We start from the raw sequence: 13,949 nt of genomic DNA, 5'->3' as shown, positions 1-13,949 counted from the left end.
TCCCGCCAGGGATGATGCTGTGGCCGTGTTTTCTCCGCATAATCAGATTCAGCGCCCATACCCTAGGTGGAGTGAGCCCCATACCCTAGGTGGGGTGGGCCCCATACCCTAGGTGGAGTGAGCCCCATACCCTAGGTGGAGTGAGCCCCATACCCTAGGTGGAGTGAGCCCCATACCCTAGGTGGAGTGAGCCCCATACCCTAGGTGGAGTGAGCCCCATACCCTAGGTCGGGTGGGCCCCATACCCTAGGTGGAGTGAGCCCCATACCCTAGGTGGGGTGGGCCCCATACCCTAGGTGGGGTGGGCCCCATACCCTAGGTGGAGTGAGCCCCATACCCTAGGTGGGGTGGGCCCCATACCCTAGGTGGGGTGGGCCCCATACCCTAGGTGGGGTGGGCCCCCTACCCTAGGTAACATTGATTTTACAATATAAATTGGGGGTCTCAGAGGTCCGTAGACTAATGCATGTCAAACTGGGGGTCCTTGAAATTTAACGGGTTGAGAATCATTGCTAGAGCCGTAACAAATTCTCATGGGGGGTCCCTGGCATATCTCTTCAAATGGGGGTCCGCGGACTAATACGTGTAAATTTGGGGGTCCTTGACATGGAACCACAGCCCTACTACAGCAAAAACATGCAGTAGTCCTGGTCTCTAAAAAAAACAAATTGAGGAGAGCAGCAATGAGTATTAACTGAAATGATCAATCCACTGTGCTTGGTGTCTCTGAATATACTGTAATATTACAAGATCTGCATGATGTTTGTAGAATGTCTGCATGTTATCTGGTAAATATGTTCACGTTTCGTTCTGTCCACGTGCTCTTTTTATCAAAATAAAAATATATTCAACGAACATGTCTATATAACATGGCGATGACAAGGTCAATTTGCTCTTTTAGGATGCAATGAGAATATGGAAAAGTAACTTTTGGGGAGAAAATGAAAATAATGAACAGTTTTATAACATTTTAAATATAATACAAATATTAACTTTAGTGGATAATTCCACCCTCCCACCCCGGGGGCGATTTTTTTTTTAAATAGATAAAAAAAAAAAAAAAAAAAAACATGATCTCAAGTATTAGGACAATCACTGGTATATTTTCTGATTTTCTCGTGCGTACGCACGCACACACACACCCACACACACACACTTAAATCAAATCATCTTATTTGTACACTAGCCTACTAGATTCTAAGTAGCCTATTGCTGTTAAACTAGTTCCACCTGCCATAGTGTTAATTCTCACAGGTTTTAAATAGCTAATTCATTCAAATATGCAAATTGTCGACACGAATATGTATGAAGCACACACACACGCACATACGTGCACGTACCGGAACCAGTAGGGTGGGCTTTTATTTAGGCCTGATGTGACATGAGCAATGAGCATTATAGCTCACAGGTGTGAGAGCAAAGGGTTTGATTGAAAGTTTGCCACAATGACAGACACCTCAGAGGTAAAATGGTAAATATATATCATTTGTTTGAATTAGAAGTAGAACTACACAAACATTGTTTTTTTTATTATTATTAACCAATGACCAGCAATGAATATTCAGCACAATTATTTAAAGAAATCGTTTCTAGACAACTGAAAATACAACTGTTACTATGCTAAACAGACTGGCAGTCTGTTTGTTTGTAGTTCTGTGTTTAAGCCTTAAACACGGAACTACCTTCTTTCATTCACTGAACAAAGGTATTCAAACTCTGTTTTATTAAACTACAGAATGTTATCAAACACAAACCACTGAACCAGCGGTATGGCCGACTAACATGCGCAGCTTTAGGAATACACTTTGTGTGGCGTGGAGGCACAGAGTTGCCTAGCCCTCCAAGCAGAACCCAAATGCTACTGAAGTTTCTGACATTTTGACGACCCAGATAGCATTGGGTCCTGTTGCACTACTACCATGCCACCTGGTACACAGCCATTCTTAAACATAAACAACATGTTTAGCGCCTCTCCGCGCTCGGTGACGACATATTTCAGTGTGAGGCTTTCGGAATATGTAAAGTATAAGTACCCATACATCCCGCTGCGAATATCTCCTGTGGCACGGAAGCCGTTAAGTATTTTTAATATATGTTTGCCCGATTTGGAAGCTTGGATTCTTCTCTTCCTTCCTTGTTTATTGACACCTCATTGTACCGCCTATCTGGCTAGCTAGTGGCGCTATAGCTATGACACAGCAGATCAGAGGCAGGGACATAGCCGCACAAGCCAACCGCACACCGGGAGGCGGTACAATAAACGGTAAACAAACAAGAAGAAATAAAGCGACCAAATCGGTCAAACAAAGATTAAAAATACTTAACGGCTTCACAGGAGATATTCGCAGCGGGATGTATAGGTACTTAAAGTTACCGAATTCAGAATAACAAAGGCAAAAAAATGCCGTCACATGGCGCAGCTTCTATTTTAGAGAGAATGATTACTTCCGCGTTCTGGAATTTCCATACGAAAATATAGTTCTGACCAGGGACCCAACATAAAACTCATCAAAATTTCAGAAAAGCTTTATGTAGGGTCCCGAGAGGGGCTAAGAGTTGCCATAAGTCACCGGCGGGTGCTGGCCTTCTTCAGCACATATTTTGAAGTAAATGCACACATTTATTGACCATGGCTTTCACGTGAACCAAACATGTGTCATATAATTTAATTGTTAACACAATGAAAGGCCTATCCCTATGCCATTAACCATTCATCTTTTCAGCTTTCACAGCGCATGTTTAATCCCCCCGCTAAGCAAACGAAAGACTCCCAACTATTACCGATGTTGAACCGGAGATGCTCAACTCGTTTATAAAACATTACGGATACACCTCAAAGGTGTCCAACAATGTGAAGGTAATGTATTTATTTTCATCATGAAACTATTGTCAGGCTCAGGTCTTAAAGCACTGAAGGAATGTATTCAAAATGTCTGTCTTTGTCTCTGTCTGTCTGTCTCTGTCTCTTTCTCTCTCTCGGACTCTGTCTCTCTCTATCTCTGTCTCTATCTCTCTCCGTCTATCTCTCTTTCTGTCTATCTTTCTCTGTTTCTCTGTCTATATCTTTCTGTCTCTAACGCTCTCTGTCTCTCTCTGTCTCTATCTCTCTATATATATATATATCTTTCTCTGTCTCTATCTCTCTGTGTCTATCTCTCTATATCTTTCTCTGTCTATCTTTCTCTGTTTCTCTGTCTATATCTTTCTGTCTCTCTCTGTCTTTATCTCTATATCTTTCTCTGTCTCTATCTCTCTCTGTCTATATCTCTCTATATCTTTCTCTGTCTATATCTTTCTGTCTATCTCTCTCTCTCTGTCTATATCTCTCTCTGTCTCTATCTCTCTATATCTTTCTCTGTCTATATCTTTCTGTCTCTCTGTCTCTATCTCTCTCTGTGTCAGACCCCAGACCAGGATCCGAGGAGTCCTCCCTGCAGGATGGCTGCTATGCGGCCACATCTAGCTAGTGATGCGGGTGAGGACTCCCTGGAGGAGCCATGGAGCCCAGTGTGAGTATCGGCTGACTGACTGACTGACTTGATTTAACTAATTACTTGCGCAAGCAGAGTGTGCAAGTAATGTTTTTCGTCAGGTGCTACGATGCGTATAGCAGCATATGACGTGATGAAGATATGTACCAATGCCAGGGTATAATTGGCTTTCGATGGTGACGTAATTATTATATGTTTCAGTGTTGGGTAGATTAAAGGTAATGCCCCTATGTATACATATGTATGTAATCTGACACCACTGCCATATCAAGCACAAATGAATCATTACGTCATATGCTGCCATGGGACATATGCATCGAACGACCCAAGTAACCACAGTATACCACTAATCAACTTACACATTATATACATGGAGGCATTTCCTTTAATCCACCCGACACTGAAACATATCGCATTGGTACATATCTTCATCACGTCATATGGGACATACGCATCAAACGACCCAAGTTAGCACAGTATACCGCTAATCAACTTACAAAATACATATACATACCGACACTGAAACATATCTTTATTACGTCACCATTGGGAGCCAGTTATACCATTTATACCCTGGCATTGGTACATATCTTCATCACGTTCATCATATGCTGCTATGGGACATACGCATCAAAAGACCCAAGTAACCACAGTATACCACTAATCAACTTACAAATTACAAATATACATAGAGGCATTTCCTTTAATCGACCCGACAACGAAACATATCTTTTATTACGTCACCATTGAGAGCCAGTTATACACTGGCAAAGGTACATATCTTCATTACGTCATACGCAGCCATGGCATACGCATAAAACGACCTTAATTGGTTATTAATTACGTAAGCCAATCATGGACATTCGTAAGGAAAGGTGCATATACCAGGAATGTCCCCATGAGGACTGCAATGACCAGATTGTTGACCGTAAGAATGGAAATTACCGCTTTGAGAAATGTAGAAGAGAATTTCCTTAGTTAGAATATAGACTCAATATAGCAGACTTTTGTGGCGAGAAATTGGTGTCCCTTAGCAGCATCCCCGGAAGATCCAGACCACCAGGAACATGCCCAGGGAGCTAGCCCGCGGTTCCAGCGAGCCACACCGCGTCCGAAACGGTCGAGAAATGACAGTTACCGCGTGGGGGTCCCCGGAACACCCAGGCCCCCAGGAATGCACCCAGGGGGCCGGGCCAGGCCCGGGCCATTTCCGGCAAGCCGCACCGCGTCCGAAACGGATGAGAAATGGTGAAAACCAACCAAGATATTTTCGTGCTCGGACAGACAGACCCAGGGACCCAGGGACACACAGCTGTGTAATGGAATGGTTGCACCATTACTATCACAATTTATTTTGGGTCAAATCTTAGATTGACTGGCTTATTATACTGTTGAAAGTTGACAGCAGTATTTCAATGTTTTTTGCATTCACTTAGCAGCAATGTATTCAAATGTTCTCTCTCTCTGTCTAACTCTGTTTTTCTCTCTCTCCCTGTCTTTCTCTCTGTATCTCTCTCTCTTTCTCTGTCTATCTCTCTGTTTCTCTCTCTCTGTGTCGTCGTCGTCCCCAGGCAGAAGCCCCAAGCCCCACCTCCCCCACCCCCCATAAAAACTTGTGGACCACCCATAACCCAGGCCTCTTTCAGCCAGACAGGCCTGGGTTGGGTTGGTCCCCCTCCCGCCCCCCCGCCACCCAAACCCTATACTAACCGTGACTAGACAATCAGGGATTGGCCGTACTGCAGCTGCAAGACTCCTTTAAGAGTCGTGGGCGTGGCCTCGGAGCTCTTCGCTACACCCGGCAGACCCTCCGGCGGTGAGCTGAGGGCCTTTTCAACCTGCAGTTTGTTCCTATGAAGTATTAAGAGCTTGTGACACTGATCCATGGAACACGGGTCCAATTTTATTTTAAAAGTATATTGTTTGGACATTCAAGGTTTGCTTCCGACAGCAACGATGGGCATGATGATAATAATAATCAGATTTTTATCCCCAAAACGATTATTGGAATATTTGATTATGACCCATCCATAATTACAATGAATTGTATCTATTTACATAAAATATTTTACTTGACAAAATAAAGATTTGCTTGATAACTGGTCATTTTAGTTATTTATTATTAAACAAGTTAATGTCCGGAATATTAACGAAGCCGCCTAATCAAGGATTGTTCTCCACTGAATTAGGAATGTTCTCCACAGAATCAATACTTTTTCTCTGCAGATTCCTGTGGGGACTAGACAGTGAGAGACAGACGGAGGGTGGGAGGGGAGCAGTTTGTCTCAACTTGATCTTCTCTGGTGCGACTCCAACTTTGAACTTTAGAAGCAATCATCGCAATCTGTTTTTGGTCAGGGTGGTGCGATTGTAGGATTAACCAGGTCTCTGTCTTCTCTCCAATCTTTTTTTTAATATCCTCGGCTAACCCACAGATGAAACACGCACATGAATTCGAGGGTAGTTCGGACTAGCGGTTGTTCAGAGTCTAGACAGGGTTCTTATAGGTCTGTCACTCCATGAGTGCAATGTGTGATATACAATATAGATAATGAAAGTTGTTCAATGCACAATACTCTGCAGAGGTTTAAGCGAGAGACTGTGAGATCCGGTAGCGACCAACAAACAGGTCTCGACTAGTTTCTTATTGGTCGCGACCACGTCGTCATTTTCCTCGACCTGGTTCCGACGCATTATAGTCATCACAGCAAGTTGTTAAATGGTCGCGACCAGTTGTTTTCTGGTCTTGACCAGGTCGACCAGTTGCGACCAGGTCGTTATTGTCGCGACAGCTAGGTGTTTATAGGTCGACCAGGTCGGAACTAGTTTATAGGTTGGTGGAGAGGGTATAGTGCTTTTACGTGCGGGGATGTTTGGGCTGTTTGCCCAAAGTATCGTTTTCGCTTGAATGATAACGTCTCATATGTTCAAGGTTCAAGGTTTCTTTATTTTGTCTCCCATGGGAGAAATTTGTCGCCCTGCAGCATACAGATACAATACAATACAAACAATACACAATACAAGACAACAAAGGCACACACCAACATACCTAGTGCAAAAGAGGAAGAACATCACCTCATAACCTTCCTGGTTGATAGTACAATCATAGTACAATCACGGAAGACGTCACATCAAAGCTGGATATTTAACTAATCCCCACATCTTTGAGCTACCGGTATTTAAAAATGTTAAGATTTGATCGAACTATGGCTTAATGAAATGACGTGTGTTTTTATGCTTTTAGGCAATCTTGCACAGCATCTTGTTCTCGCCAAACACGTGATTCTAATTATCCAATTGTCCTATATCAAAAGAGCGCAATTACTGCATTTGAAATTCCGGCGAGCCGCCCGTGTCCGAAACGGTTGAGAAATGACAGAGTTACCGTGTGGGGGGTCCCTGTACTGTACTGTACTGTACTGTACTGTACTGTACTGTACTGTACTGTACTGTACTGTACTGTACTGTACTGTACTGTACTGTACTGTACTGTACTGTACTGTACTGTACTGTACTGTCATTGTACTATACTGGCACACCCGAAATCACCATATATACAGTTAATATGTGCGTGTGTGTTTGTGTGTGTGTGTGTTAGGTTACGCACATGTGGTGAAAAACAACCATGCTGTTTTCGTGCTCAGACGCACCCAGCCACCCAGGCAGGCAGGCAGCCACGCACACACATAGTCACTTAAGGAAGTGGTTGCACCACCTAAAAAAACTAATTAAATGGCCGGTGCGGCACTGCAGCAGCGCCGTGGTTCAGTGTCTGAGAGTGCGAACAGAGTTTAACGGACTTATCGCCTTAATAAAGGATTTATATAACTCACGTTGGCTTGTTAATGGTCCATTTCCACCATTCTAACATGTCTGAATAGCTCTCCCTTTTTTGTCTCCACCAGGCCGAAGGCATGGGGAGAGAGTATGTTTTGCACTCCGTCCGTCCGTCCGTCCGTCCGTCCGTCCGTGTGTGTGTGTGTGTCCGTCCGTGACCAGCTAATCTCGGCCACCGTTAACACGGTCGATGCCACATTTTGCACACACACTCCCTGGATGCCAACGATGAACCTCTGCCCCAAACTTTCCAGAACGGCCTGTTATAGCGCCACCAGGAGGCCGCTTTGTGCAAAACAAGTTTTTGCACAGTACACCTACAGATTTTGTCCAAACATCGCGCAAATTGGTACACAGTCTCTCTAGAGCCATTCAACGAAACCGGTCTTTCAGATTTCTCAGACTCCATCCTGATTGGTTAAGATTGGCTTCCAAAGTTCACAGGAGTGCTCAGTTTCAAACAAAATGCTGCAAATCATGAACACATCGCGTGATTTCCGTGAAATTGTGCACCCACATTCCCACTAGGCCGAGGACGAAATGCCACATGAACAATTTCAACTCAGCCTCAAGGTGGCGCTATAACTGGCCGAAAAGTGTTTTTACCTCTAACTGCACGGATCTGTGGATAACTTTGTATGCCAACTCCCTAGAGGCCAAGGAAAAACCTTTGCCTGGAATTTTTCACATTTGCTCATCCTGGTGGAGACCTGTGCCCAGAAGGGCACTTTTTCTAGTTTCCTCTGTGAAGCAGTTATGTTTGCAAAGTGAAACATTTCCATCATTCACCGTTGTGCAACTGTCCCAAACTCGGCGACAATATTATTATCAACTGTACTTTTCTTACATGACACTCGTACTTCACGAGCGTCATGTACCATGGCATGACAGTCATGTTTCAGGGCTAGTTCTTTTGGACACCGTCCGTGACGCACATTACGCGTGCCATAAGCGCTTTGAGTAAGTTGATAATAATATTGTCGCTGTGTTTGGGACAGTTGCACAACGGTACCGTGAATGATGGAAATGTTTCACTTTGCAAACGGGGACAATAGCCTACTTCATGGACATAACTGCATCACAGAGGAAACAAAAGGGAGCTTCTATTCAGACATGTTAGAATGGTGGAAATGGACCATTAACAAGCCAACAAGTTAAATCCTTTATTATGGCGATAAGTCTGTTAAACTCTGTTCTCACTCTCAGACACTGAATCACGGCGCTGCCGCCATGCTGTGCCAAGCTACAACATGACGTCACGAGCCGCGTGAACGCGTCAATGGTTGAAATGAACAACCATTATTTGCGATAAAATTATTATTTGAATAGTTTATATATTAAGTTAATATATCAGAAACTTCAGAGCCAGCGTTTCAAGCTGAAACTTCAAAATAAAATGCCCAAATTAACCATTTCACCCGTCTTTAAAGAGGGGTGGAGGGGAAAGGAACTGGTCGGAATAACGTGTTCCTTCCACACGCTATGTCCGGTCGGTGAAACTCTCCCGTCAGGTGAAAAGAAGCAGCTTGGACTCCTCATGCATAGAAGGAGGCATGAGGTCAGTCCGCTGCCCCGCCAGGTTGGCAGAGGAAGTGTAGCGCCCAGGATTACATTAGATAATTGACACTGGGTGAAAAAATGGGTTACAAAATCGTGAAAAAAAATAAATGAAATGGTTTAAAAACAGACTTTGTAGACTTTGTAGAATATTATAAGACCAGAGGTCCCATGTTGGATTCATTTAGGGGCCCCGAATGGATTGGAAAGCTAAATAATATAAGCTATACCTACAGGTGCATCTCAAAAAATGAGAATATTGTGAAAGTTAATTTTATCTCAAAATATTAGAAATATTTTATGAGACAACTAAAAAAACATTTAGAATACAGAAAAAACCATCTGAAAAGTATGTTAATGTACTCGGCACTCGGTAGCCTACTTCACGTGGTCTGGGCTACTTTTAAACAAATTATTTCATCAATGGGGCATGTCATGGAGGTGATAAGCCTGTGGCCTGTGGCACTGTTGAGGTGTTATGGAAGCCCAGATTTGCTTTGAGAGCAGCTTTAAACTTGTTTGTATTGTTGAATCTAGTGTCTCACACCTTCCTCTTGACAATACAACCTAGATTCTCTGTGGGGGTTCAGGTCAGATCAGTTGGCTTGTCAGTTAAGCACAGTAATACCATATGGTCACTTTGGTCAGTACACCAATTACTAGTAGTCCAGTAATAATGTAATTTGACCTCAAACTAATTGCAAAAAACCCAAATTCAGCTGATTTTGTATCTTACATATGTCCTGAATAACATACAAAAAGTTGCCTGGAATTGTCTGAGGGGAAAGTGTTGAAAATGGCCTGTACAGTATGGCCACCATAGACATCCAATATAAGGCAAATAATTTCAAATTTTCCTTTTGCTTTAAATAGCATGTGACATGTCAAACTCATGATGCTGAGTACATTCCAAGCATTAGTTTTGCATAAAAACACTCCTTGGGTTAATAACGGCCATAGCCACTTGCCCAAATGTGCTGACCTCATCACATTTGTGATGACGGCTATGGCCGTTATTAGCCCAAGGAGTGTTTTTATGCAAAACTAATGCTTGGAATGGATTCAACATCGTGAAAACACCCTAGTTTGACATGTCACATGCTACTTAAAGCAAAAGGAAAATTTGAAATTATTTGCCTTATATTGGATGTCTATGGTGGCCATACTGTACAGGCCATTTTCAACACTTTCCCCTCAGACAATTCCAGGCAACTTTGTATGTTATTCAGGACATATGTAAGATACAAAATCAGCTGAGATTGGTTTTTTTGCAATTAGTTGGAGGTTGACCCCTTTTTTCCCATATAATGCCTGTACTATAGTAGTTGTGGCACTGTGGGCAGGTGCTAAATGGAGCTGGAAAGGAAAATCAGCATCTCCATAAAGCTTGTCAACATACTGAAGCACAAAGTGCTCTAAAATATCCTGGTAGATGACAGTGTTTACGGTTTACTCCATTGTGAAGTTTTCACTGTCGGTGGACAAACTCCATGCCGATAACATGGACCCAAATCATCACTGTTTTATCATACAACACAATCTAATAGGATATTTGACAGCACTGTGTGCTTCCGTATGTTGGCAAGTGTAACCCAGGTGAAAATAGCCAAATCAATAAAATAAGGATTGCAAATGGATTTAGGATATAAACCAGGTTAAAATCAAGTAACCAAAATTCTACTGAAGAGCTTTAAATAATGAAAACTAAATAGGATTTGTCTAAAACTATTTTACTATACAGAGTACAATGTAGGAGTTTGTATTTATTCTGTATATTCACGTTCATCTACTTGTGTGTCTTTGAGAGAGCTGTGCAATGCTCTGAACAAACCAATGAACCAATTGACCAATGAGGTCTCTCAAGTAATAGACTGCTCTTTGGAGAATCACCAGCCCAGGTGATGTGGTTCAGCTAATTACATGCTGCAGAGCACAGAATGTTCCGGAGAGAACAGGAGAGAGAAGCCTGTTGAGCCAGTTTGACAAACAGAAAGGACAGACAATATTTGATGAATGTGAACAGATTGTTTTCATTACTTGCGCAAGCAGAGCGCGCAAGTAATGTTTTCGCCCGGTCTCTTCCGCTGTGACAGCTGTCCCGCCATTCGATGTTTATGCAGAAAAACATCAAATCTGTGCCTGTTTTGCTGGGACCAAATGACCACATTTCTTACGTCATCATTTAGAGCTAGTCATACATATACTATACATAATCAGTAAAAATAAAATAGCAAATTGTGCCTGATCTGCTGGGACCAGAGTACGTGGTGTGTATATGTATGACTAGCTGTTAATGATGACGTAAGAAATATGGTCATTTGTGGTCATTTGGTCCCAGCAAACCAGGCACAGATTTGCTGTTTTCTTGCATAAACATCAAATGGCGGGACAGCTGTCACGGTTTTTGGCGCAAAGTAACCACAGTATACCGCTAATCAACTTACAACTACACACTTTATAGAGTATATATGTATACGTATATATGCCTATATACTATATATATTTCTTACGTCATCATTTAGAGCTAGTCATACGTATACTATATACATAATCAGTAAAAATAAAATAGCAAATTGTGCCTGATCTGCTGGGACCAGAGTACGTGGTGTGTATATGTATGACTAGCTCTTAATGATGACGTAAGAAATATGGTCATTTGTGGTCGTTTGGTCCCAGCAAACCAGGCACAGATTTGCTGTTTTCTTGCATAAACATCAAATGGCGGGACAGCTGTCACGGTTTTTATATATATAGTATATGCCTATACTATATATAGTATATGCCTATATAGTATATGCCTGCTTTGCTGGGACCAAACGACCACAAATGACCATATCTCTTACATCATCATTTAGAGCTAGTCATACGTATACTATATACATAATCAGTAAAAAATAAAATAGCAAGTTGTGCCTGATCTGCTGGGACCAGAGTACGTGGTGTGTATATGTATGACTAGCTCTTCACCCAAACTTATATGAAACTTGAATCATACTTAATAATACTAGGTGTTTATATGCATAAAGTAGGTAGGTAGCAAATAGTTACATCTAAAAATTATACATTTCAAACGTTCCTTCACAGAGATACTGAGATTTGACAGTTTACAGCGGTCGAAAGGACTTGCGTGCTCTGCTTGCGCACTAGTTGGCCATTTATGGCCTACTAGTGTGTAACAAGCAAGTATGCACTCGACAGAGTGCAGTTCTAGTTTAAAGATAGTTTTCGTTGATCCAGTCTTTTTGAGAGAAGAGTGCTGATCCTGGAACCTGTTAATTGTGTGAACTTTGTGAACACTGACTTGGTCAGGTCTTTTGCTTTGATTGGATTGATTCGAGTGATATTGGCATATCACTCTGGCGAGCTACCCAATATTCACCGGATCAAGATCCTCAACACAGCTGTCCCCTTAACTCAGATAAGAGATTGAGCCTTTGGTAGTGTGGTGTGGTCATAGACTGTAAAGAATATGGACAAAGCGTTCCCCGGGTCTAACATGAACGTAAAATGAAGCCTGTCAGTCCTTGAATTGTAAGTCGCCATCTTTCTAGATCCGTTTGGGCCCAGCTGGCCCATTGGCTGGCCCAGACAACGTGGCGGGACTTCCCCCCTTCTTCTTAGTTGGTTTTTATTTTGACTCGAGTGGGTGGGGAATCCCGATCATAGACTGTAACGGTAGCCACGCCCCTCAGAACATGCACGACTTTATGGTAAAAATATATATAAATGGGACCATAATTTTCCAAAAAGAATATTATGACATTAGAAATGAGATTTTAAACTAGTGACTGGAAGCAAAAAGTATTCATGACCATGTTTATTAAGGTAATACAGTCTAGGTGAAGTTGGGCCCAAATACATGGACTTCTATGGGGCTATGGGTTTTTTTTGGGCCCAATGACAGCGCCACAACAGGCCATTATAGGAACTTTCAGGAAATACCGATTTCCTTGTGGCTTCACTAAATATCTGTCTGACTGCCCCCCTGGGTGTGGTAGGGACTCAACACTATTACCACTGCAGCACACAGTGAGACCCTCAGTGTGCTAGCCATTTGTAGTGCACCTCCACTGCATACACATTGCACACACCTACAGTACCATACCTGGATGGACAGTATGTTCAGTGTATTGTGACTGTAAAGTTTTACAATCACAATACACTGAACATACTTACACTCAGACTCAGTGAACTCTTCAGTTACATTAATTTCTACTCATTATCACTGCGTTTATTGGACTATAGTAACTTAAAGGAGATGTATGGCTATTATTACTTTTATGTGATTTGGAATGTGAATGTGATTATTTGATTTTGTATATGTTCAAGTGATTAAGTGAAATTGATTATGCTTTACTTTGAATAGTTTAAAGGTGAAATAAGAATTTTGATTGCATAAAAATACATTTCATTGGTTAAAAACGAATACTTACCGTGAACCTAAAAGAGGAATATTACCGTAAAAAAAACTTAACTTAGTTACTTACCTTAAATAGATTTAAAGCCTAAAAAAGGAAACTAAAATAGATAGTGAATAAATCAATAGAATAAAAAGTATTTACCTGGTTTCCCATAGGGTTAAAAGGAGGTACTTATTTTGTCTCTCACAACTGTCTAAGTACAGTTTTGTTTTGTTTATTATTTTGTATCTGCCATTCTATTTTTATTTTCTTGTCAATACAAGCCATCGGGCTATTACTAAATCTTATCCATTGTCTGTGGTCTAAAAGTATTCTCCCTGCTTACTGCTCCTCCGAACCTAGTAACTAAGGGGTTACACAAGCTTTATGGAAATACTGATTTCCTTTTCCAACAGCACTTGGCACCTGCCTACGGGCCAAAACTACTAGTAATTGGTGTACTGACCATGGTATTACTGTGCCTAACTGACCAGCCAACTGGCCTGACTTGAACCCCACAGAGAATCTAGGTTGTATTGTCAAGAGGAAGGTGTGAGACACTAGATTCAACAATACAAATGAGTTTAAACTAAAGCTGCTATCAATGCAAATCTGGGTTTATAACGCCTCAACAGTGCCACAGGCTTATCACCTCCATGCCATG

The sequence above is a fragment of the Protomyctophum parallelum genome (assembly GCF_964188405.1).
Source record: "Protomyctophum parallelum genome assembly, chromosome: 5".
Lineage (NCBI taxonomy): Eukaryota > Metazoa > Chordata > Actinopteri > Myctophiformes > Myctophidae > Protomyctophum > Protomyctophum parallelum.
The sequence above is the reverse complement of the archived record's forward strand: the minus strand, read 5'-3'. Positions refer to the sequence as shown.